Below are 24,757 nucleotides of genomic sequence, written 5' to 3'. Positions count from 1 at the left end.
CCGGGGAAGCTGCTAGTGAGATGCCACTACAATGCTTTTCAGTTCAGTTCAGTTCAGTTCAGCTGCTCAGTCATGTCTGACTCTTTGTGACCCCATGGACTGCAGCACGCCAGTCCTCCCTGTCCATCACCAACTCCTGGAGTTCACTCAAACTCACGTCCATTGAGTCGGTGATGCCATCCAGCCATCTCATCCTCCGTTGTCCCCTTCTCCTCCCACCTTCTATCTTTCCCAACATCAGGGTCTTTTCCAATGAATCAGTTCTTCACATCAGGTGGCCAAAATATTGGAGTTTCAGCTTCAACATCAGTCTTTCCAATGGACACTCAGGACTGATCTCCTTTAGGATGGACAGGTTGGATCTCCTTGCAGTCCAAGGGACTCTCAAGAGTCTTCTCCAACACCACAGTTCAAAAGCATCAATTCTTTTGTGCTCAGCTTTCTTTATAGTCCAACTCTCACATCCATACATGACCACTGGAAAAACCATAGCCTTAACTAGACAGATCTTTGCTGGCAAAGTAATGTCTCTGCTTTTTAATATGCTGCTAGGTTGGTCATAACTTTCCTTCCATGGAGTAAGCATCTTAATTTCATGGCTGCAGTCACCATCTGCAGGGATTTTGGAGCCCCCCCCCAAAAAAGTCTGACACTGTTTCCACTGTTTTCCCGTCTATTTGCCATGAAGTGATGGGACCAGATGCCATGATCTTAGTTTTCTGAATGTTGAGCTTTAAGCCAACTTTTTCACTCTCCTCTTTCACTTTCATCAAGAGGCTCTTTGGGTTTTTTTCAGTTTCTGCCATAAGGGTGGTGTCATCTGCATATATGAGGTTGTTGACATTTCTCCCAGCAATCTTGATTCCTGCTTGTGCTTCTTCCAGCCTGGCGTTTCTCATGATGTACTCTGCATAGAAGTTAAATAAGCAGGGTGACAATATACAGCCTTGATGTATTCCTTTTCCTATTCGGAACCAGTCTGTTGTTCCATGTCCAGTTCTAACTGTTGCTTCCTGACCTGCATACAGATTTCTTAAGAGGCAGGTCAGGTGGTCTGGTATTCCCATCTCTTGAAGAATTTTCCACAGTTTGTGGTGACCCACACAGTCAAAGGCTTTGGCATAATCAATAAAGCAGAAGTAGATGTTTTTCTGGAACTCTCTTGCTTGTTTGATGATCCAGCAGATGTTGGCAATTTGATTTCTGGTTCCTCTGCCTTTTCTAAAACCAGCTTAAACATCTGGAAGTTCACAGTTCACATATTGTTGAAGCCTAGCTTGGAGAATTTTGAGCATTACTTTACTAGCGTGTGAGATGAAGGCATCACCCCTTTTAGAATGGCCCAAATCTGGAACACTGACAACATCGAATGCTGGTAAGGATGAGAAGGGACAGGAACTCATGTTCATTGCTGCGAAGAATGCAAAATGGCCATATGATCCGAGATCACCCGCTTTCATATTTACCCAAATGAGTTGAAAACTTACATCCACACAAAAACCTGCACTTAGGTGCTTATGGAAGCTTTATTCAAATTGCCAAAAGTTGGAAGCAACCAAGCTGTCCTTCAGTAAGTGCACAGGTAAATAAACTGTGATCCATCCAGACAATGGAATATTACTTAGCAAGAAAGAAGTGAGCTATCCAGCCATAAAAAGACACGGAGGAACTTTAAATGGATATTACTAAGTGAAAGACGCCAGCCTGGAAAGGCTGCAAACTGCTTGATTCTAACCATACGACATTCTGGGAAAGGCAACGCTATGGAAGGGAACAATAAAGAGCTCACTGGCTTCCAGAGGTTAGAAGGGAGGGAGGGGTGAATGGGCAGAGCACAGCGGATTTTTAGGCCAGTGGAAATACTCTGAATTACACCATATTGAGGGATACATGTCATTACACATCTGTCAAATCCATAGAATGAACAGGGCTTCCCCGGTGGCTCAGACAGTAAAGAATCTGCCTGCAATACAGGAGACCCAGGTTTAATCCCTGGATTGGGAAGATCCCCTGGAGAAGGGAATGGCTACCCACTCCAGCTTTCTCGCTTGGAGAAAACCATGGACAGAGGAACCTGGTGTGCTATAGTCTGTGGGGTCGCAGAGGTGGGCACAACTGAGCAACTAACACATGTAGAATGAACATCAGGAGTGAGCCCTAATGTAAACTATGGACTCTGGGTAAATATGATGCTTGTGACAGTTAACTTTTGTGACAACTTGGCTAAGACAGGGACAAGAAGCTTAAGTACTTTACAAGAACCCCCTGGAAACCCCCATCGCCCTGGACTAGAACCCAGCTCCTGCCACTGGCCACATCCCACACCTCCCTCCTCTCGGCAGCCTAGGGCCCAGCTTGCCAGGCAGAGGACATGCTTGTCCTGCACGTCTGGCAACACTTCCCCCAAACATGGGGCTGCGGTCAGTTTCCTTTGGGTCCAGGGTCCGTAGACACCCAGGGTGTGACCCGTGGACCCCCAGACAAAGAAGCCAAGGCTCCAGGGTGGAATGACTTGCCCCATCTCACTGCTGGACACGGCGACTATGCATGTGGGTTTCCTAGTTGCACGCACCTCGGCTTAAAGTTGACCCCCAGGGGACTTCCCTGGCAATCCAGTGGTTAAGACTCTGCGCTTCCAAACAGGTTCAATCCCTGGTCTGGGAACTAAGATCCCATGTGCCGTGAAGTGTGGCCAAAACTAAATAAAAATTTTAAATAAATTTAATAAAATAAAATCTCACTTTGAAAAGGGACTTCCCTGGCAGTGCAGTAGTTAAGACTCTGAGCTCCTAACGCAGGCGGCACAGGTTTGATCCCTAGCCAGGGAACTAAGGTGCCACATGCACTCAGCTCGGCCAAAAAAATTAAAAGCTGCCCCCACCCGCCCCCACCCAGCCTCAGTTTTCTCCCTTGTAATCTGGGGGGAAGGACAGCTTCCTCTTGGGCGACAGGGAACACTGACTGAAATCATCTTTCCTCCATTCTGTTGGCATGTATTGAGCACCTACTGTGTGCCAGTGCTGGCCCAGAAGCATGGTATACATCAGTGAACAAAATAGAGGAGAAAAACTTGCCCTCGTGGAATGTACATTTCAGGGGAGGTAGAAAGCAAACAACAAATCAAAAAACTCTACAATGCCAGGTGGTGGTAAATGCTCTGAAGATAAATACAGCTGCTGAAAGGAGAGGGGGGCTTCCCAGGTGGCACTCGTGGTAAAGAACCCGCCTGCCGATGCGGAAGATGCAAGAGACGTGGGTTTGGTCCCTGGATCTGGAAGAGCCCCTGGAGAAGGGAATGGCTACCCACTCCAGTAGTCTCGCCTGTGAAATCCCATGGACAGAGGCGCCTGACGGGCTACAGTCCACGGGGTCACCAAGAGTTGGACACAACTGAGCGACTGGGTACACACAGAAGGGGGTTGGGGGAGGCGGCCAGTCCTTTACCCATCATCAGGAAAGGCCTCTCTGAGAAAGTAGGGTTTGAGAAGAGGCTTGGAGGAGGAAAGGCCATAAGCCATGTGGCCAACTAAGGAAAGAGCCTTAAGACAGCGGGACCAGGCCGTGCAAAGATCCCGAGGCAGGAACAGAAGCGTGTACAGGAAGCGCAAGGGAGAGGGCGGGGGCAGTGCAGGGCAGGGCGTGCCCACCAGAGGAACAGCAGGGGAGCAGGGGCTGCAGGACACGCGAGGGCCTCGGGACGTGGCCCCACCGCGAGGTTTTGAGCAGACTGACTGGAGAAGCGGCTTCAGGGCCAGAGGCAGGAAGGGGAGATCATGGCTGGGACACAGTGTGTGTCTAGGAGGCAGAAGAGGCACTCAGATTCTGGATGTAATCTAGAACTGTGCCGTCCGATGGGGTAGCCACCAGCCCGAGGTAGCTACTGAAGTGAATTAAAATCCAACAAAGATGGGCACATCCCTGACCGTCCAGTGGTTAAGACTCCACACTTCTGCTGCAAGGGGTGTGGGTTCAATTCACGGTTGGGGAACTAAGATCCCACATGCCATGCAGCCAAAAAAATAAAAACAAGGTAAGTTCCTCAGTCACACTGACCACCTATCCAGTGGTCAAGTAGCCACGCTGCAGAGCCCAGACGGTGCCCTTCCTTGTGGAAAGTTCTGCCGGACAGCACTGCACGGGGATCCAGAGTACCGAGAGGACGACCCGTCATCCAGACACAGGGTGTGAAGAGCCTCCGCCCCCCTCCCCACACCCCTAGCCTCTTTGAAGGCAGCAGCCCCATCCTTGAGTCCATGACTCCTGAGCCTGCAGAACACAGGCTAACTGGGGTAGCCGGTGCTGGGCCCCCTCTGGTCCAGCTTCAGGAGAGTCACCTCCCCACACCTGGCCTCGGTTTCCCCACTGCACAGTGATGGGCTGGTCACATTCCGGTCCTGCCAGGGACAGAGCAACAGCTCAGGGGCTGCGGCGTGGGCGGGCGTCTCTGGGCGCGGAGGCAGGGACAGAGACGATGAGGGGCTGATTTAGCGGGAGAATGCTCACAGCCAGGGCTGAATCATCTGCACCTCCAGAAGCCAAGAGGCCGACTGCCGCCCTTCATCGTGGTGATCTGCAAAGTATAGGCCCCACCACTCAGGCACCCGCAGAACAAGGAACCTGCTCTGCAGAGCAAAGGACTCCTGACTCCCAAATAGCCCCGCTCGCCCTACGACAAAGGGGCCCACGGAGGCGGCCTCCACCACAGATACCTCATTGCTGGGGCCAAGGTTTCTGTGTGCTTGGGCGGGGCCCACAACCCCAGAGTCTCTGCTCTACAAAAGGGCAACCGATGGCAGCATGGACGGGCCTGCACCTGGCTGATGCCCGAACATCCGCTGCGTTAGCGCCCAGGCTGCAGCAAAGAGCTGGCCACTCTCCCCCCACGTGGCACAAAAGCAAGTCTCTAACAGACCACCCTGCCCACCCCAGCTGCTCTGTCGGAGGGTTTGTTTAGAGGCTGGGGAGTGGACAGTTCGAGCCCTGTAGAGATCCAGGGAGAACCTCTCAACCACGGGCATTGAGAGGTCAAGGTCACCAGCCCTGCCTTGCCCCTTTCCTGCTTCTTCCCAGGGACATCCGTTGACCCCAACCTGGCCCTTGGTAAAGTAAAGGCCCTCACAATCAAACATTCAGAACAGGAGTCCACACTGACTGTGTGGAAACAAGGAGACAGGCATTCTCTGACACCTGTAAGATGTAAGTGCATCATTTTATAAACCAAGAAAGCGCCTGGTTTTGGAGGTGTCTCTGTCCCTTGTTGACCCTCAGTCAGCAAGGAGGCAAGGACACACCCCAAGTTTATAAACCGCGTTCCTGCCGAACCCAAGCACTCAACTGTACGGATGGAAGAGGGGTGGGGAATTTCTTGATTCACAGGGAATGGTTATAGAGTTTTCTCAATACAATACCCTCTCCCTCCCCATTTGGGCTTCCCTAGGGGCTCAGATGGTAACGAGTCCGCTTGCCATGCAGGAGACCGGAGTTCAATCCCTGGGTCGGGAAGATCCCCTGCAAGAGGGCATGGCAACCCGCTCCAATATTCTTGCCTGGAGAATCCCCATGGACAGAGGAGCCTGGCAGACCTCAGTCCATGGGGTCACAAAGAGTCAGACACGACTGAGCGACTAATTCATTCACTTTCACCTCCCCATTCATTGTTCTTTGAACCCCAACACCAGCTACTCCTGCTCCTCCGGGCTGGTGGACTTCAAAGGCTCCCAGGAAGCAAAGGGCAGCTAATGCCCCTGGTAGAGGAAGCCTGGCCAGCCTTCGCTCCTGCTGCTGGGTGCTCTGGCAGGTAGAGACCCGACCTCTCGCTGCCTGCTGGAGTGGGCATTGGGGTGGGAGGAGGTGTACCAGTAGTTCATGGGGGGCTCCTGGGGTGTCTGTGGCCGGCGGCCAGCTCACTTGTCCACTGTGATCCTCTCCCCCCAGCGCTGGCTTCCCAATGACTTTGCTGGGTTCAGAGCATAAGCCCGGCAGCTGAGAGGCCAGCCCTGGGCAAGAGTTGGCCTGAGAGCCCGGGTGGGCTCTTCCAGCAAGACTTTGACGTGGCTGAGTCCAGCTGCAGGGGCTGTCTAATGAGAAGCAGTCCCGGGCAGGTGGGGAGGATCAGAGCGCTGTCCCCAGGGGAAACCGGCTCCAGAGTACCACTCAACTGCTGAGCTGTCTAGTCTGAAATCCAAGCGTTGTCTGCCCTCACCGTCTGAGAAGTAAGCCATCTTCAGCCTGTCAGACATGCAAGATGGGAGGAAGATGGACACGGAGGCCAGGAACATGGGCCCCGAAGTCAGGGTGCCCTGGATTGGGGTCTAGGCGGCTACTTCCTGGATGGGAAGCCTTGAGTAAGCTGCTTACCCTCGCTGGCCCCTGTTTACTCAGCCCTGAAACAAGGATCAGGGTCATTGGGAGGTTTCAGTCACCCGCCCAACAGGAGAAGGCACCAGCACCAACGGCACACTCAGAAAACCCACCCGAGAGTGTATGTAATAGCGTACTGCACTGTTACAGTAAAACAGGCCCATGACCCGAGAGTGTATGTAATAGCATACTGCACTGTTACAGTGAAACAGGCCCATGACCCGAGAGTGTATGTAATAGCGTACTGCACTGTTACAGTGAAACAGGCCCATGACCCGAGAGTGTATGTAACAGCATACTGCACTGTTACAGTAAAACAGGCCCATGACCCGAGAGTGTATGTAATAGCATACTGCACTGTTACAGTGAAACAGGCCCATGACCCGAGAGTGTATGTAACAGCATACTGCACTGTTACAGTAAAACAGGCCCATGACCCGAGAGTGTATGTAATAGCATACTGCACTGTTACAGTAAAACAGGCCCATGACCCGAGAGTGTATGTAATAGCATACTGCACTGTTACAGTAAAACAGGCCCATGACCCGAGAGTGTATGTAACAGCATACTGCACTGTTACAGTAAAACAGGCCCATGACCCGAGAGTGTATGTAATAGCATACTGCACTGTTACAGTGAAACAGGCCCATGACCCGAGAGTGTATGTAATAGCGTACTGCACTGTTACAGTGAAACAGGCCCATGACCCGAGAGTGTATGTAATAGCGTACTGCACTGTTACAGTGAAACAGGCCCATGACCCGAGAGTGTATGTAATAGCGTACTGCACTGTTACAGTGAAACAGGCCCATGACCCGAGAGTGTATGTAATAGCGTACTGCACTGTTACAGTGAAACAGGCCCATGACCCGAGAGTGTATGTAATAGCGTACTGCACTGTTACAGTGAAACAGGCCCATGACCCGAGAGTGTATGTAATAGCATACTGCACTGTTACAGTGAAACAGGCCCATGACCCGAGAGTGTATGTAATAGCGTACTGCACTGTTACAGTGAAACAGGCCCATGACCCGAGAGTGTATGTAATAGCGTACTGCACTGTTACAGTGAAACAGGCCCATGACCCGAGAGTGTATGTAATAGCGTACTGCACTGTTACAGTAAAACAGGCCCATGACCCGAGAGTGTATGTAATAGCATACTGCACTGTTACAGTGAAACAGGCCCATGACCCGAGAGTGTATGTAACAGCGTACTGCACTGTTACAGTGAAACAGGCCCATGACCCGAGAGTGTATGTAACAGCATACTGCACTGTTACAGTAAAACAGGCCCATGACCCGAGAGTGTATGTAATAGCGTACTGCACTGTTACAGTAAAACATGCCCATGACCCGAGAGTGTATGTAATAGCATACTGCACTGTTACAGTGAAACAGGCCCATGACCCGAGAGTGTATGTAATAGCATACTGCACTGTTACAGTGAAACAGGCCCATGACCCGAGAGTGTATGTAATAGCGTACTGCACTGTTACAGTGAAACAGGCCCATGACCCGAGAGTGTATGTAATAGCATACTGCACTGTTACAGTAAAACAGGCCCATGACCCGAGAGTGTATGTAATAGCATACTGCACTGTTACAGTAAAACAGGCCCATGACCCGAGAGTGTATGTAATAGCATACTGCACTGTTACAGTAAAACAGGCCCGTGTGCTCAGCTCCAGGTTCTGCGTCTAAACATTCTGGGGGGACCAGAGAGTGGAGGGTGCTGGGGGTCAAGGGCCTCTGATGACTGGGGTCTGTATTTGAGGCAATCTTCAGGTCAGTGGGGCCAGTGAGAGGTGGAGTAGGGGAGAGGGTCCCGGGGCTCTTCTCCACTGTGTGGTCCGGAGCCTCCGACCAGGGGCTGGGCCCTTCTCAGTCGACTGTCACCGCATTACCTGTAGGGATCACGTTACCTGCGATCACCTTTGCCTTTCTCTTTTTCCAAGTAGGAGGGCGCAAGCGTTGCCTTCATGCCTCACTGCAGCCTTGATTCTGAAGGGCCTGGGGATATTTCAAGCACGTCCTCTGTGGCCGGAAGGTACTGACAGTTGGCCACGCCGCCTCTTCTCCACAACTCCTCCCCCAAATTGGGAGCACAGTCAGAAAACTCCAGGGGCATCCTGGGAGACAAGAGGCAGCAGGCCTCAGACTTTGCTTGTGTTCTCTCTGCTCACCTGCTGTGTGACTCTGGGCAGGTCGGCCAGCCTCTCTGAGCCTCCACACCTCATTCCTGCAGTGAGGTGACAAATATTTATTGCAGGGTAACCTGGAGGCCAAATCAGCCAAAATGCAAAGTAAGACAGGGCTAAGCACTGACTGTAGGACTGCGATGGACTGAATACTTGTTTTCCCCAAAACTCTTCTGTTGAAGCCTTAATGCCTCCGTGTGATGGTATTTGGAGGCAGGGATCTTTGGGAGGTGATTAGGTTTCTATGGGATGTGCCTCCCAGGTAGCTCAGATGGGAAAGAATCTGCCTGCAGTGCAGGAGACCTGGGTTCTATCCCTGGGTCGGGAAGATCCCCTGGAGAAGGGGGTGGCAACCCACTCTAGTATTCCTGCCTGGAGAATTCCATGGACAGTCCATGGAGTTGCAAAGAATCAGACACGACTGAGCAACTAACACTTTCACTTAGGTTTCTAAGCGGTTATGAGGATAGAGGCCCCAAGATGAGATTAGTGCATTATAAGAGACCAGGCAAGCTCTCTCCCCACCCCTGCCCCCACACCACATCTCCAGCACCACGTGAGGTACAGAAAGAAGGCAGACACCTGCAAGACGGCCTTCACCAGAGACCAAATCAACCAGCACCTGGATCCTGGCCTTCTCAGCCTCCATCATCATGAGAATTTGTTTATCTGTTGTGGAAGTCACCCAGTCCTAGCAGCCCGAGCTGACTAGGACAGAAATTTGTGCTGAGAGGTCAGGTGCTGCTGTAACACACACTTCAAAACACAGAAGCAGCTTCGGAACCAGGTAATGGGAAGTTTCAAGATGCCCGCTAGAAAAATGATATCGTGATGATATTGTGAGCAGACAAAGTGAAAGGTGATTCTAAGACCTCAGAAGGAAAAGAGAGCTGTTGAGAAAACTTTCACCTTCCTGGAAAACACACAGATAGTCGTGAACTGAACGTTGGGAGAAGTGCGAAGGTAAAGAGGGACGATGAGGAGGTCTCAGATGGAGATGGGGAGCACGTTATTGGAAAGTGAAGAAATGGTGATCCTGCAATACGCCGGCAAAGGACTCAGCTGAATTATGCCCATGTTCTAGTGTTTCATGGAAGGCAGGACTTGCAGGGGATGAAACTGGGCATTGAACTGAGATTTCTAAGCAGAGTGGTTCCTCCTGACTGCTTCCAGTAAAATTCAAGGAGAGAGAAGTGAATTGAAGGAGGAATTATTCAGCAAAAAGAAGCCAGCATTTAAGCATCTAGAAAATTCTCAGTCTACTCCATATCGCACAAAACGAGAGAGCATGGTCGGGAGAGAGTCCTGAGAATGCAGGTGACCAGCCCTTAGTGAAGGTATGAACCCCGCACCTCACCAACCAGCCCAGTTTGCGCCAAAGAGACTGGAGCTGGGATGCAGCAAAGGGGAGCTGTGGACTTCTTAGATTCTAAAGGACAGGACGATAAAGCAGTTCAGCTGCAGACGTGCACTGTTCTTCAAGAAGAGAGGAGGGAGACTAGAGGAGGCATCAACTTCCAGTGACAAGATAAATGAGTACTAGGGACGTAATGTACTGCACGCTGCCCACGGCGAGCACCGCTGTGTGAAACACAGGGGGCTTCACACTGCCCACGGCGAGCACCGCTGTGTGATACACAGGGGCCTTCACACTGCCCACGGCGAGCACCGCTGTGTGATACACAGGGGCCTTCACACTGCCCACGGCGAGCACCGCTGTATGATACACAGGGGGCTTCACTCTTCCCACGGCGATCACTGCTGTATGACACACAGGGGGCTTCACACTGCCCACGGCGAGCACCGCTGTATGAAACACAGGGGGCTTCACACTGCCCGCGGCGAGTACCGCTGTATGATACACAGGGGGCTTCCCAGGCGGCTCAGCAGTAAAGAACCCGCTGCCAATGCAAGAGACGTGGGTTCAGTCTTTGGGTTGGGAAGATCCCCTGGAGGAGGAAATGGCAACCCACTCCCGTATTCTTGCTGGGACATCCCATGGACAGAGGAGACTGGCGGGCTACAGTCCACAGGGTCACAAAAGAGTCAGGCACGACTTACCGACTAAGCAACAACACAGATATACAGGAATGTTGTTAAGAGAAAATGTTTTTTTCTTTTTCTTGTATCTGTATCAGATGATGCATATTAACTAAATCGAGTGTGGTAATCATTTCATAATACATGTCAAGCCATCACGCTGTACTCCTTAGATGTATACAGTGATGTATGTCAATTATCTCTCAATAAACCAGTCATGGGAGAAAAGAAAAGAGGGTAACGGTGTCTAAGGTGATTCAGAGACCCTCAAGGCCACCACCTAGGTTTTGACGTGCCAGGGGGCCTCCCACCAAAGCCGTGGGTGAGGGGCTTCCAGGAACCATGAGGGTACCACCCCCTCCCGGCAGAGCTGTTGTTTCAGCCACCCAGTCCACAGTGATTGTTAAAGCAGCTGAAGCGGACTAAAACACAGGAGCCACACACTCAGGGTCCAAGAAAAAGGAATTCGGAATCAGCCAAAGTGGGGGCAGATGATGACCCGTATATAAGTCAAAGATGCAGGTTCAGAAGCCAGACTTCCTGGATTGAATTCCCTTCTCCATGACTCACTGACTGCTGTGTGACCCTGGGTAAATATTAGATCAACCCCTCTGTGCCTCAGTTACCATATTAGAAAAATGTAAATCATAGTGGCACCCATTAGCAGGGCCTTATCTTATAAAGGACCAACCATATGCCTGTCCCCACCATCCCCATCCCAGCCTCGGAATTTCTCGGTTTATCATGATTCTGTCACTGGGGCCCCTGGCGGTCAAGTGTCATAAACTTAGGGATAGTCGCAGGCTCTGTGTTCTGGGATCCCAGATCCTGACACCTCAGGACCTGTCAACCAGAGAAGTTAAGAGATTCAACTGGCAAAGGAACAACTTATTCCTTCCATAGACAGCAAAAACAAGAGCAGCTGATGGTTTCAGCTCCCCATGACTGTCACAGGGGAACACCAAGAAAACGGGCAATGAGTGCAACGTGCAGGTGGACCCCTGCCTCCACGGAGACTTTGGATGGTTGCTGCAGCACCCTCAGGGGCGGAGCCCAAGGCTTTATACCCCGTTGCGTGTGCATGCTCAGTCATGTCTGACTCTTTGCAACCCCCATGGTCCGTACATAGCCTGTCCAGATCCCCTGTCCATGGGATTTTCCAGCCAAGAATACTGGAGTGGGCTTCCATTCCCTTCTCCAAGGGATCTTCCTGGGAAGCTCCCTCAAAAGTACAAACGAGGCACAAAGAATCATCAAGGGAAGGACAAGTAACACTGAGTCCCTACCACTAGTGGGACACTGGCCAGAGACAATCAAGTCTTCGTACACCAGGGGAAACGCAAAGTGAGCTGGCACCACCATCCCCCAGGGCTGTCCCCGGGGCCCGTGTGAGGCAGGTCTGATGCAGCAGAGACAGACCCATTTGGATGAGGGGCACACAGCACCCTCCGGAGAGTCAGGGTAGGGGCGCAGACCCTTAACACCCTGACTGCCGAGGCCACCCTAGCCTCCGGGCCACTGTCCCGGACGTGTCAACTGGTCTCTCCCTTCCCTCCTGGCACTGAAGGTCTCAGGGCTGGGTGTCTTCCTGCAGCTCCTCCCCTGAATCGGACTCATCATGGCAGACATGAATGGTGACTTGCACGGGAGAAGGGGACAAAACCGTCTCTGTGCTGGCCTCCCTAATAGATGGGGAGCGGGGTGGGAAACAACCTCGTAGCAGCTTCCTCACAAGCCACCAGGCCTCCTGTTCCAGGCAGAACACCGAGTGTCCTGCTGGGACTTAGCTCAGCTGTGGTCGAGCTTTGCATGCGTGGCCTCTGTGGATGTGAACAGGGTTGCCAGAGGGCCAGTGTGGAGCCATTCACCTAAAACTGGACGGAGGTCAGCCTTCAGGAGGAGGTGACCCAAAGAGGCCTTGAAAGACGGGTTAGGTCAGAAGAGGCCAAGCCTCAGGAGCAGCGTCACGTCATGGGGGCCGGCTACGGCTGGGGCCAAGGCATGGACAAGGAGAGGCTTCCCGGGACGTGCAGGGGGTAGGATCTGACTGCTTCCGCTGATGTGGATGTTCGGGGGTGTGAGCACAGGGACATCGGGAAGGGGGGAACCAGGATCAGGCCGTGGGGTTTCCCAGTCCTGTTGGGGAGGCTGTACCGGCCATACAGGTACCGAGTGCCCAGGAAAACCCAAGCTCGGACAGAGAAAGGCACAGGGCGCAGGGCAGCGGGCCCGGGAGAAAATCAACTGCCTTGTTTTCCATAAATCAGAAGAGTTTGGGGTCTCCATTTGGGGTTTTCCTTTTCCCGGGGGGGGTGGCGTGAGTTGCAGCTCCCCCCTCACCACCCCCATCCCCACCCCACCCCACCCCCTCACCCCACCCCCACTATTGTCGTCTGATGTACCTGACGCACGGGGGCTCAGGGAAAGAGGTGACCCACAAGGCATAGCCTCTGTGAGACCTGGGTTGGGCCCGATCAGGGAAGGCAGGGGGCTGCTCACAGGCCCCGCGAGCAAGGGCCAGGTCCCAGATCCCCGGTCAGCCTTCCTGCTGACCAAAGGTGCTGTCCAGGTCAACCCCATGGGTTACACAACCCCAAGATGCATCGACTAAGGATTCCTCTCATTTAAGTGACTCCTGAAAGAAACCGCCCCCATCTCCAGCCCTCCTGGAAGGTCTCTACTCCTGCGTTCTTAAAAAGGCCTTTGGCCAAAAAGCAACACAAACCGACCTGAAATCCAACATTTCCCCCCACCTGGGCAGCGGCCTTGCAGCCTCACGGCGCTCCTGCCAACCCACTGTCAATACAGATGCAGGGTAGCGGCTCCAAGGACCCCCCGGCAGCACGTAATCAATCCCCGGCTCCCTCCTCGCCAGCCCAGAAGGCAGGCGATCATTTATTCTGTCAGCAGCACATCAGTCTTCCTGGTTTGGTTTTTCTGGATCAGTGTGAAGGCAAAAGTTTAAAATGCATGAGAAGCCTTCAAACAGAACTCCCCGCCCCTCTAATGCAATGCAGGCTGGCGGCAGGTGGGGCAGGGAAGGGCGGGAGGCTGGGCCGTGAGTCAGGGAGATCTCAGAGGAAAGACAGTGTTAGGATGGGCTCTGAGCCTTAGTTTGGGTTCTTCAAAGTCGTTTGTTCATTAACTCCTGCCTGCTCACTCCTAACACCCTTCATTTCAGCCTCACTCCTCCCAGGGCAAGTGAGTCTTCATTGTCCCCAACAAGGCGCGGGGACCTTAAAGTAAGGACAACAGCTCCTCCTTCACCTGGCTGTCACAAGGGTCTTGGTGCGGCTCTTTGAGGTGTAGGGACAGAGCCTGGAGCCCAGGAGGAGAGGTGGGTGGAGCACGTCCTGGGAACATCAGGGGAGGAGTTGCATTCAGCTGCCACCATGGAGCAAAGCCAAATGGGAGCCACACCGGGGCTCACGGAGGGCTGGGTGCTCTGCGCATCCAGCGGCATCTGCGGGCTAGGGGTGGAGACCGGCGGGGCAGCAGCAGGATGTCTGAGGCCCCAGGCTTCTCGGGGGCTGGAGGTGGGGGGGATGTCAGGGTGTGATCCCTGTTCCTGAGGTCACCTCCTCGCGTCCTCGTTCTCAGCTGAACGGGCCGGCCAGGTTGGGAGTGGGCCAACCTCCTGCTCTCCTCCCTTCTGCTTGGAGTTCTGGCTTCCTTCCCCTGCACCTTGGACCCTCTCTGCTCTATACGTCCTCTGGGCATAGTCTGGGCCAGACTCCCTCTCCACTTCTCTCCATCAGGCCTGAGAGATGGAATCTGATTGGTCCTGCCTATCTCTGCAAGCCCCGCCCTGCCATGCAGATTGGCTGCCCTCCAGGCAAGTCTCTGTCCTAGGCCAATCAGCTGGGGCCATGGGCGGGGCTTAGTTCCTACCTGCGCAAGTAGAGTGTGGTGGGTCAGGGTGGGGCAGGTAATGGGGCGCGTCCCTTGCTGAGTTACAGGGGAATGGTGGTCCAGGCTGGTGTAGGCCAGCAAAACAAGGCAGTGGTTGAGGAAGTGGGGAGTGCTGCCAGACAGTGTGGCCTGGGAAAGGTCCTCCACCTTTCTGCACCTCCCTTTTCTTCTCTGTAAAATGGGGTGACAATGGCTCCGTCCCATCAGGTTTGAAGTACAGAATGAATGAGGAAATTCACTCAATTGGGCCTGAGTGTGGTGAAGGCTCTGGAGAGGAAAACGTACAACCCATTCCAGTATTCTTGCCTGGACAATCCCATGGACAGAGACCACCGGCGGGGTTTGGGAGGGGTCGGACAGCCCGTGCGGTTGCAGTCAGATAGGACTTCACGACTGAGCACACAGCATGGATAGGGAGGGCTCAGAAAATACTACTGCTTCTTGGTATCATCACTATTATTATTGGGAAGACTGGCCTGGCCTCTGACCCACCATCAGTGGTCCCCCTGGGACCCTCCTTGTTCTTAATCCCTGAGCCATTTTGCTCGGTCTCCTCTGGGCTCTGCCAAATAAAGGATTTGAGAGGAGGTGGGGCCAGGGTGCTGGGTGGGGGGAGGATAGTGAAAAGCTGTGATTATCGCTTGCTCGCTGGCTCAGCAGAAGAGAAAGCGTACGCCCAGCCCACCTAGCAATTACGCACAATGATGATGGTGATGGAGCCAGATGCGGCACTGATGGAGGGGGAGGGGCCGGGATAAGCTAAATCTCCTTCTTTGGAGAGGGTGCTGGAGGAGAGGGTCTTTGGGGAAGATGCCTGGGCCTCTTTTCCCTTGCCCAACCCCTGCAGAATCCCAGTGCTTTTCAAGTGAAGTTAGAGAGGAGACCAAATACCCGAGAAGGCCTCCAAGGCCCCACTTAGACTGGTCCTTGCCGCCTCTGAGGCTCTGCCCCAACCCCCACATTCCTGTGCTCTAGCCACCCTGGCTTTCTGCCAAGCTCTTTTCTGACTCAGGGTGTTTGCAAGGGCTGTTCCCCTGCCTGGATTGCTGTTCCCTCTGCCCTTTGCCTGGCTAACTCTGACTCCTACTTTGGGTTCCTGCTTAATTGTTACCATCCCTTGGACAGCAAGATCAAACCAGTCAATCCTAGAGGAAATCGACCTTGAATATTGGAAGGACTGTTGCTGAAGCTCCAATGTTTTGGCCACCAGATGTGCAGAGCTGACTCATTGGAAAAGACCCTGATGCTGGGAAAGGTTGAAGGCAGGAGGAGAAGAGGGTGACTGAGGATGAGATGGTTGGATGGCATCACCGATTCAGTGGACATTAACTTAGGTAAACTCTGGGAGATACTGAGGGACAAGGAGTCCTGGTATGCTGCAGCCCACACGGTTGCAGAGTCAGACGTGACTTGGCAACTGAACAACAGCGAAAGTCACCTTATATAGGCCCTCCCTGACCCCAGTCCAAAGGCGGTCTCGCTGGAGGGTTTCTTAGTGTGTTGCCTGAGGCCCCTGGAAGCCTGCTGTGCTGTTCCCAGAGTTCCCGTTAGGCCCAAACTTAGGAACACCCCAGGTGGAGACTGCCTTTGGAACATCCTGTCTGGCAGGGAGGTGAGACTGAGCTGGTGGAGGCTTTGGGACCCACCATGGCCTTTCCGTCATCACTGCCTGCCCAGCCGCAGCCACACAATCTGACTTCCAGCAGCCAGCCGCTTGCCAGCCAAAGGGCAAAGTTATACTAACGAGGATCCTTTCTATGCTGCCGAGCTCATGTCTGAGCTAATTAATTTCCAGGTTCCACATGAACGCAAGAACTGAGAATTAGCACTTGCGAAAAGCCATTCCCCTGAATTACACGGGGGCTTGGAAGCCCAGAGGCGCTGACGGTTCCTGGCACGGGTGTCCCAGCAGAGGCTGCTTTCTCCTCACTCCCTCCTCGGCTTGCCTCCCCCACCCCAATCCCTGCCCCCCTGGCTCTGGGCATCAGGGAGGGTATAGCATCAGGCCCCAGATGCCTCCAGTCTCCATATGGGGCCCAGATGCCCCAGTTCATGGAGCCCTGGGTCGAATCCTGGAGATGCCCTTCCCCTCTAACCCCCTGCTGGTTACATTCCCCCTTGAAGTAGACGGAGGGCTCCCTGCGGGAGGCGGCCAGGTCAGATCCATTCCTAGTCCCAGAAGCATCCAGAATTTAATGAGCCTCTCCTGACTCCTGGATGTGTCGGAAATTTCTGCCAACCATGGATGAAGCCCAGAGACCCGTTTCTCCTCCTCACTAGAGTCCTGGTTCTCCCTGTGAAATAATGTCACTGTCTCCTGGGCCATGAGTGACCATGACCATGGTGACTGTGGTCACTTACTAATGTTTGATGGCTTTCATTCTCAGAAGAAAAGCTATGACCAACCTAGACAGCGTATTAAAAAGCAGAAACATCACTTGGCCAATGAAGGTCTGTCTAGTCAAATCTATGGTTCTTCCAGTAGTCATGTATGGATGTGAGAGATGGACCATAAAGAAGGCCTGAGCACTGAAAAATTGATTCTTTTAAATTATGGTGCTGGAGAAGACTTTTGAGAGTTCCTTGGACAAGGAGATCAAACCAGTCAATCCTAAAGGAAATCAACCCTGAATATTCATTGCAAGGACTGATGCTGAAGCTGAAGCTCCAATATTTTGGCCACCTGATGCGAAGAGCCAACTCATTGGAAAGGACCCTGATGCTGGAAAAGATTAAAAACAGGAGTAGAAGGAGGTGACAGAGGATGAAATGGCTGGATGGAATCACCAGTTCAATGAACATGAGTTTGAGCAAACTCCAAGAGACAGTGAAGGATAGGGAAGCTTCGCATACTGCAGTCCTTGGGGTCACAAAGAGTCGGACATGACTGAGCAGCTGAACAGTAATAGCAACGCTGAAATGTGTTCATAGTCCTTGCTTATCCTCTATAAGGACCACAGGACCTCGGCTCAATGGGGCTAGGTTATGCGGTCAGGCTTAGGAACAGGGTTTTAGTTTTCCAGCTTGGTGAATTTGGGAGCGGGGGGAGCTTGCTGGGGGGCTTAAAGCTGATGACTGAGTGCTTGGCAACAGGCCTGGTTCCCAAGCAGCTTCTGCATTTGCCACCGGTCCTCTGGAAGCAATTATAAGCATGGTGGCATTTGCAGCTGCAGGTGAACTTGACCCTGCCACCCTTCCATGGATGGAGGTGGCATAAGGGGGTCACAGGTAACAGATTTGCGGGAAGGCTTTACTGATATCCAGAGTTCAATCACCCTTGGAAATCACCCTGCCCTTTCTGGACTCTGAGTCCTTTTTACAGAGGTGACGTGAGCCAAACATCTGAACGCAGCGTCCTTCCAGGAAGGGCAGCAGAGACACAGCTTCCCCGTTTTTTTCACCTTCGCCCCAGGGCAGAGACAGCCCTGTGAATTGCCAGCTTCGAGCCAGCGGTGCCCCCAAGAGCTCCGGGCAGGCAGCCACGCTCTGTAGTAATTGAGACCTCTCCCCGTGGCAGCTCACTCCCCCTCCCAGACCCCTGGGTGCATGGGGGGCAGGAGGCGGCCTCCTGTCTTAGAAGCACAGAAGCACCAAGTGAAAACCAAGAGTCGTTAAAACAGGAACAGCCCATTAAAAAGGATGATAGGCAGGATCCACATGGCCCATCGGTGCCCCGTGTGTGGCCCCTGGAGCCCGTTTGTGTGTCCCCGCATCCTTCAGAGAAGCCCCGGGGCGCCCCGGCTCCTGAATGAAGGCCTCATTCATGTCACTGCCCACCCCCCGCCCCCGGAGCCTGGCCGCCGCGGCCAGCACGTGCCGAGCTGGCGGGGCGCAGGCGGGCACTCATGCTAAACTCCTCTGTGTTTGCACAACTGGGCTCTTGTCTGTCTTCTGAACGGTGTTATTTTAGGAAAAGTTCCCAAACAAATTAGGCTTTCTGAAAGCCCACCTTCCCTAAAAGGGCCGAGGTTTTTAGCTCAAACACGCTAAATCTGGCTCTACCCCCAGGGACCCAAATCTTTAAGGCTCCGCCCTCACTTATAAAGGGGTGTGACTTAGGGAGCTTAATGGCAGAAGGAGCCCCAGCACCCCTCCCACAGCAGACCTGCGGGACCGCCAGCGGTTTCCCTGCAAAGCGGCAGCTTCCCGACCCCCCCACCCCACCTCCTCCCCAGCTCCCTCCCACACACACCAAGGACAATCAGACATCCCTTCTCCAGTTTTCCTAGAGCTTAGAGATCTTCCCAGTTGCTCTAACCAACGGGTAATGAGAACCTGTGGATGGTTTCTTCTCCCATCCATCCCCCACACATATGTTCAAGACGAGTGTTTTCAGGAGGCCTCTCTGAAGTCATTCCAGGAGACAGAACAAAGGCTGGGCTTCCTCCAGCTGCAGCAGCACAGCAATGCACCCCCACCTAGGCACTTTCATTTTTCCCACTCCAACATTCTGGGAACGTATTCTATGTATTACCTATATATGTATATACGTATAGGCTGTGCTTAGTCGCTCAGTCGTGTCCAGCTCTTTGAGACCCTGTGGACTGTAGCCTGCCAGGCTCCCCTGTCCACGGGATTCTCCAGGCAAGAATACTGGAGTGGGCTGCCATGCCCTCCTCCAGGGAGTCTTCCCAACCCAGGGATCGAACCCAGGTCTCCTGCATTGCAGGTGGATTCTTTCCCTATATATGATCTTATATATAATATATACAGGCATTGCCAATTCCCTGAAAGACCCCAGATCAACTTGTTCTGAAGCAAATCCAAGTGTCCTAGCTAATGGTACCAGCTACCTGGACAGTCTGTTAGGTCTCGGAAGAGGGAGTTGAGGAATGAATATCCCTAGGGGTCCAGGGTCTGGGCTTAAAGGTTTTAGTAAAAGTGTTAGATGCTCAGTCATGTCCCAGTTTTTGTGACCCTGCAGACTGTAGCCTGCCAGGCTCCTCTGCCCATGAGATTCTCCAGGCAAGAATGCTGGAGTGGGGTGCCATTCTCTTCTCCAGGAGATCTTCCTGACCTAGAGATTGAGCCCAGATCTCCTGCATTCTAAGCCACCAGGCAAGCCTTTCAACATAGGGGTTGGCAAAGGCTGTTTAGTTTTGTTTTCCCTCAGGATTTAAACTATAAAACTATACATAACATGGGGTTTACCATCTTCACCTTTTTTTTTTTTTTTTTAGAAATTTTACTCTTATTTTTGTGTTTTTATTTACTTTCGGCTGCACTGAGTCCTTGCTGCTGTGCGGGGTGTCCTTGGTCGTGGTGAGAGGGGGGCTCCTCCCTGGCTGCGATGCCCAGGCTTCTCACTGCGGTGGCTTCCCTTGCCGTGGGGCGCGGGCGTTAGTCACACGGCATCAGTGTTTGCCGCGTGTGGGTTCGGGGGTTGCAGCCCATGGGCTCTAGAGCTCAGGCTCCGTAGTTGTGGCCCACGGGCTTCGTTGCTCCGTGGCATATGGGATCTTCCTGGACCCGGGATCAAACGCGTGTCCCCAGCACTGGCAGGCAGATGCTTATCCACTACCTGGAAGTCCCTCTTAACCATTTTTTAAGTGTTTGGTTCAGTGAGCTGACGTCCATTCACGTGCTTGAGTAGCCATCACCACCATCTGCCCCCAGAGCTCTTTTCACCTTCCCAACTGAAACTCTGTCCGCATTAAACGCTAACCCCATCTCCCTCGCTCAGCCCCTCACAGTCACCATCCTACTTCTGTCCCTGTGAGTCTGACTCCTCTGAGTGCATCGCATAAGCAGAGTCATACAGTATTTGTCCTTTTGCACCACCTCACTTCACTCAGGACGGTGTCTTTCGGATTTCATTCATGTGGCTGTTGTTCAGTCGCTAAGCTGTGTCCAACTCTTTGCGACCCCATGGACTGCAGCACACCAGGCCTCCCTGTCCTTCACCATCTCCCAGAGTTTGTTCAAACTCATGTCCATTGAGTCAGTGATGCCATTCATCCATCTCATCCTCTGTCGTCCCCTTCTCCTCCTGCCCTCAATCTTTCCTAGCATCAGGGTCTTTTCCAATGAATTGCTCTTTGCATCAGGTGGCTAAAGTACTGGAGCTTCAGCATTAGCATCAGTCTTCCCAGTGAATATTCAGGGTTGATTTCCTTTAGGATGAACTGGTTTGATCTCCTTGCAGTTCAAGGGACTCTCAAGAGTGTTCTCCAGCACCATAATTCCAAAGCATCAATTCTTTGGTGCTCAACCTTCTTTATGGTCCAATTCTCACACCCACACATGACTACTAGAAAAAACGTAGCTTTGACTATACAGACCATGGAATGCAAAAATAGGTCAAGAAATACCTGGAGTCACAAGCAAGTTTGGCCTTGGGGTACAAAATGAAGCAGGACAAAGGCTAACAGAGTTTTGCCAAGAGAACACACTGGTCATAGCAAGCACTCTCTTCCAACAACACAAGAGAAGACTCTATACATGGACATCACCAGCTGGTCAATACCCAAATCAGACTGATATATTCTTTGCAGCCAAAGATGGAGAAGCTCTATAGATTCAGCAAAAATAAGACATGGAGCTGACTGCGGCTCAGATCATGAGCTCCTTATTACAAAGTTCAGACTTCAATTGAAGAAAGTAGGGAAAACCACTAGACCTTTCAGGTATATTGTAAATCAAATCCCTTGTGGGCTTCTCCTGTGACTCAGCTGGTAAAGAATCCTCCCAAAATGCAGGAAACCTGGGTTTGATCCCAAGTTGGGAAGATCCCCTGGAGACTCAGCTGGTAAAGAATCCTCCCAAAATGCAGGAAACCTGGGTTTGATCCCAAGTTGGGAAGATCCCCTGGAGAAGGGAAAGGCTACCCACTTCAGTATTCTGGCCTGGAGAATTCCATGGACTGTATAGTCCATGGGGTCACAGAGAGTCAAACACATTGAGCAACTTTTTGTTTTGTTTTGTGATTATACAGTGGAGGTGACAGATAGATTCAAGTGATCAGATCCAGTAGACAAGAGCGCCTGAAGAGCTATGGACGGAGGTTCGTGACATTGTACAGGAGGCGGTGCCAAAACCATCCATGTTGTAGCCTGTGTCAAATTTTCCTTCCTTTTTAGAGACTGCATAATATCCCATCGTATGTAGGTACCACATCTTGTTTATCCACACCCATCAATGGACACTCCGGACGCTTCCACTTCTCGGCTGTTGTGAATAATGCTGCTGTGAACAGGCATGTACACACAACTCTTTGATTTCCTGCTTTCAGTTCTTTTGCATATATTCCCAGAAGTGTAATCGCTGGATCTGGTAATTCTATGTTTAATTTTTGGAGGGACCATTGCCAACGTTCTGCTGGGACAGTTCAGGATGGGTGGACCCAGTGGGGGGAGGATCTGAGAGTGGGTCTCTATGAGTAAACGGTAGGTCTATAAGCGAGTCGAGGGATCCACTGGCCTGAGAAGGAAACGTGGGTCCTTAGGGCGCCCGCTGTCTCAGGAAGGGGGTGGTTTGCACACCCCACCGTGTGGATGACTTCATGTTCACACATCGTCCTGTGGTTGACAGACTCTCCACTGATCCTGACGATCGCACCTCCTGGTGTTCACGCCTGCGAGTGTGGGCGGGACCCTGACTTGCTTATAAACAGTAGACAGCGGCAAAGGGCGTGTGGAAACACATGAGGAAGTTATTCACTGGCTTCGTCTTCTCTTCCCAGGCGAGAATGCCCTAGCGCAGCCCCTCCTGTGGATACGGTGGTGTTAGCTCCTGGTCGTCATGGTTATGATGCGAGGATGTTGGCGGGGGCGGGGGGTTTCTCATCCTCCCCCTCCCCCACACGGACAAGACACTCTGTCCTGCCCGAAACCTACCCTGTTTTGCACCAAACCTACCCTGTCTCAGCCCCATATCAGGACCCAGGCTTCTGCATGGCCAGGAGCCAGATACTGAGCTGAACTGGGGCTGTGCTGGGCAGCCTGGGCACACTCCCTACTACCAAGATCAACAGATTCTTCTTCCCCAAACCAGCCTCACAGTCTTCCTGCTGCTGAGCACCCTCCCCACTCGCTCGCTCACTTGCGGGGAAGGATGGTGGGGATGGTTGCACGACGCTGTGAGTGTATTTAGTCCCACTGAACTGTTCAGTTTAGACGGTACATTTGATGTTGCAGAGATGCCTCCCCTGACCGCTGCCTCCATGTCCAGAACCGTGGCAGGAGTGACCACCCACATGCACACCCACCCACCTCCCCCTGCCCCTAACACGATTGATTTGCTTGTTGACTTGTATCTGCCACCCCTACTAACACATGCGAGCAGGGGCGCCTCTTCACAGGGACGTCCCCGCCCCCACGGCAGAGCCCGGCACACAGTAGGTGCACAGAGAACCTTTACTGAATGAATGAATGACTGAAGCAGACCTGAACCTGGGAGGGGGTGTCCCTTCCCCAGACAGGATGAAGGCCTGGGGCGGGGGCTGGACACAGCCTGCCTTGGGTCCCCCTGTTTCTGCAGCGTGTCAGCCACAAGTGTCCCAGTCCGGACCGTGACCCGGTGACCTCAGGCCTCCTCAGACTCACCACGGAGAGCCAGGGGGAGGGGCGAGCCCAGGAGGAGGCTTGGTTTGGGTGCTGAGACCCCGGAAGAGATGAAGGAGCTCATGGAGGCCTTCCCCCGAGAGACACTTCTAGAGACATCTTCTTCTCAAGACAACTGCTCAGGGTCCCCTCCTGGGGTCAGCACCTGCCATGGAACAGCCGGCCAGTGTGATGATGCTGACAGTGGTGAGCGGGCTGGGGAGGGGGGTGGGCACAGCCTGGGAATGGCCCCCAGCTCCATGCGGCCCCTCCCATGCCAGGCCACCTGACCATCAGCCCAGAGAAGAGGGCCTCCCTGCAGAGCTCCGGCTGCCTCCTCCTCTGGGTGCCCTTCACCTGCAGACTCAGACCTCCTCTCCTCCCCACCAGAGCCTCCACAGAGCCTCAAGCTCAGCCCTGCAGCTGCAGCCCTGGTCATCCCCTGCCAGAAAAATGCCCAGGCCTCACCCAGGAGGCGGGACGGGGAGTTCGGCTCCAGGAGGAGTGGTGGGTCACCGGGAGCCCATGGGCAGGCCTGATGGTGCCAGGAGCCAGGGCTCATGGCCACGCAGGGGCCCACGTGCTGCCCGGGGACTCGGGAAGTCCACCTGGGACCCAGGAGCGTAAGGAGGGGCTTCCGGGGCCTTGGCCGGAAGCTCCCGTTCCTATCAGTCACTGATGACCCCTGACCTTCTCTACCCACCTCCATCCAGGCATGTGTTCCCTGGGCCCTGCCCTGGGCTGGAAACCAGCAGGGCCCATACAGGCCCTGGTTGAGCTCCAGAAGGCCCATCTTCCACCCCATCCATCAGGTACCCCCAAGATGCCTGTCACCCAGGCCAACTGGCCCTGGCTGTCTGGTGACCCCACTCCCAGCTTTGGGGGCCTGGGCGGAACCATGGCTCAAGGATCTAGCCTCCTGCGGATACAGAAGTCGAACAAGAGTTATGATTGGGTGAAGAAAGTGTCAGAGCGACGGCGAGCCCTCTCCTCAGGTGCAGGGGGTGGTAAGGGGGACGACTCCCCAGGTTCTTGGCAGGATCAGAGGCAACTTGCAAGCACAGCCTCGCAAGCAAAGGTGTGGTGGCTGCTTTCCAGGGAACCTGCAGGTAGCCCCACCCCAAGGTGGGCCTGGCCCCGGGCCCTCCGTCAGACCTGCGGAGGGAGAGATACCGGTGGGGTCAGGCCAGCCAGCCCTCGGCCACACAGGGACACGTCTGTGTTTTGTGTGGACTCAGGTGGAGTGGCCATGAGCCTGCAGGGCCCAGGGGAGGGATCTTGGGAGGCATGCACATGGCAGGTATGGAAAGTGAATTAGGAGGGAGTCTTCCCGAGGCCACAGGGCTGGGAGTCAGGGCCCCCAGCTCTGCAGGAAGGTGGGCACCCGGGGGCCCTTGTCTGGTGGCTGAGGTCAGGTGGCTGACTCAGGTGTCCATCTTGTCCCTGCTGGCAGAGTCCTGACTCTGCCCATGCTCAGCTCCAGGGCCCCCTCCGCACGGTGGCTCCAGGACGCGCTTTCTCAGCTGCTGCCCTGATGAGGCCCCGGGCCCACCCATAGCTGTCACTGGGCCCCTCCCCAACAGCACTCAGGGCGGGCTTCATGTCTCCCGTGACCCTCTCCCCGAGCAGCCCACCCCCACACATCCACCACACCTCCGCACTGCCACGCAGTGACCCTTCTGCCCAGCAAGCCCTCCTCCCACAG

The sequence above is a fragment of the Bos taurus genome, chromosome 21, assembly GCF_002263795.3.
Source record: "Bos taurus isolate L1 Dominette 01449 registration number 42190680 breed Hereford chromosome 21, ARS-UCD2.0, whole genome shotgun sequence".
Classification (NCBI taxonomy): Eukaryota; Metazoa; Chordata; class Mammalia; order Artiodactyla; family Bovidae; genus Bos; species Bos taurus.
This window is presented reverse-complemented; position numbering follows the sequence as displayed.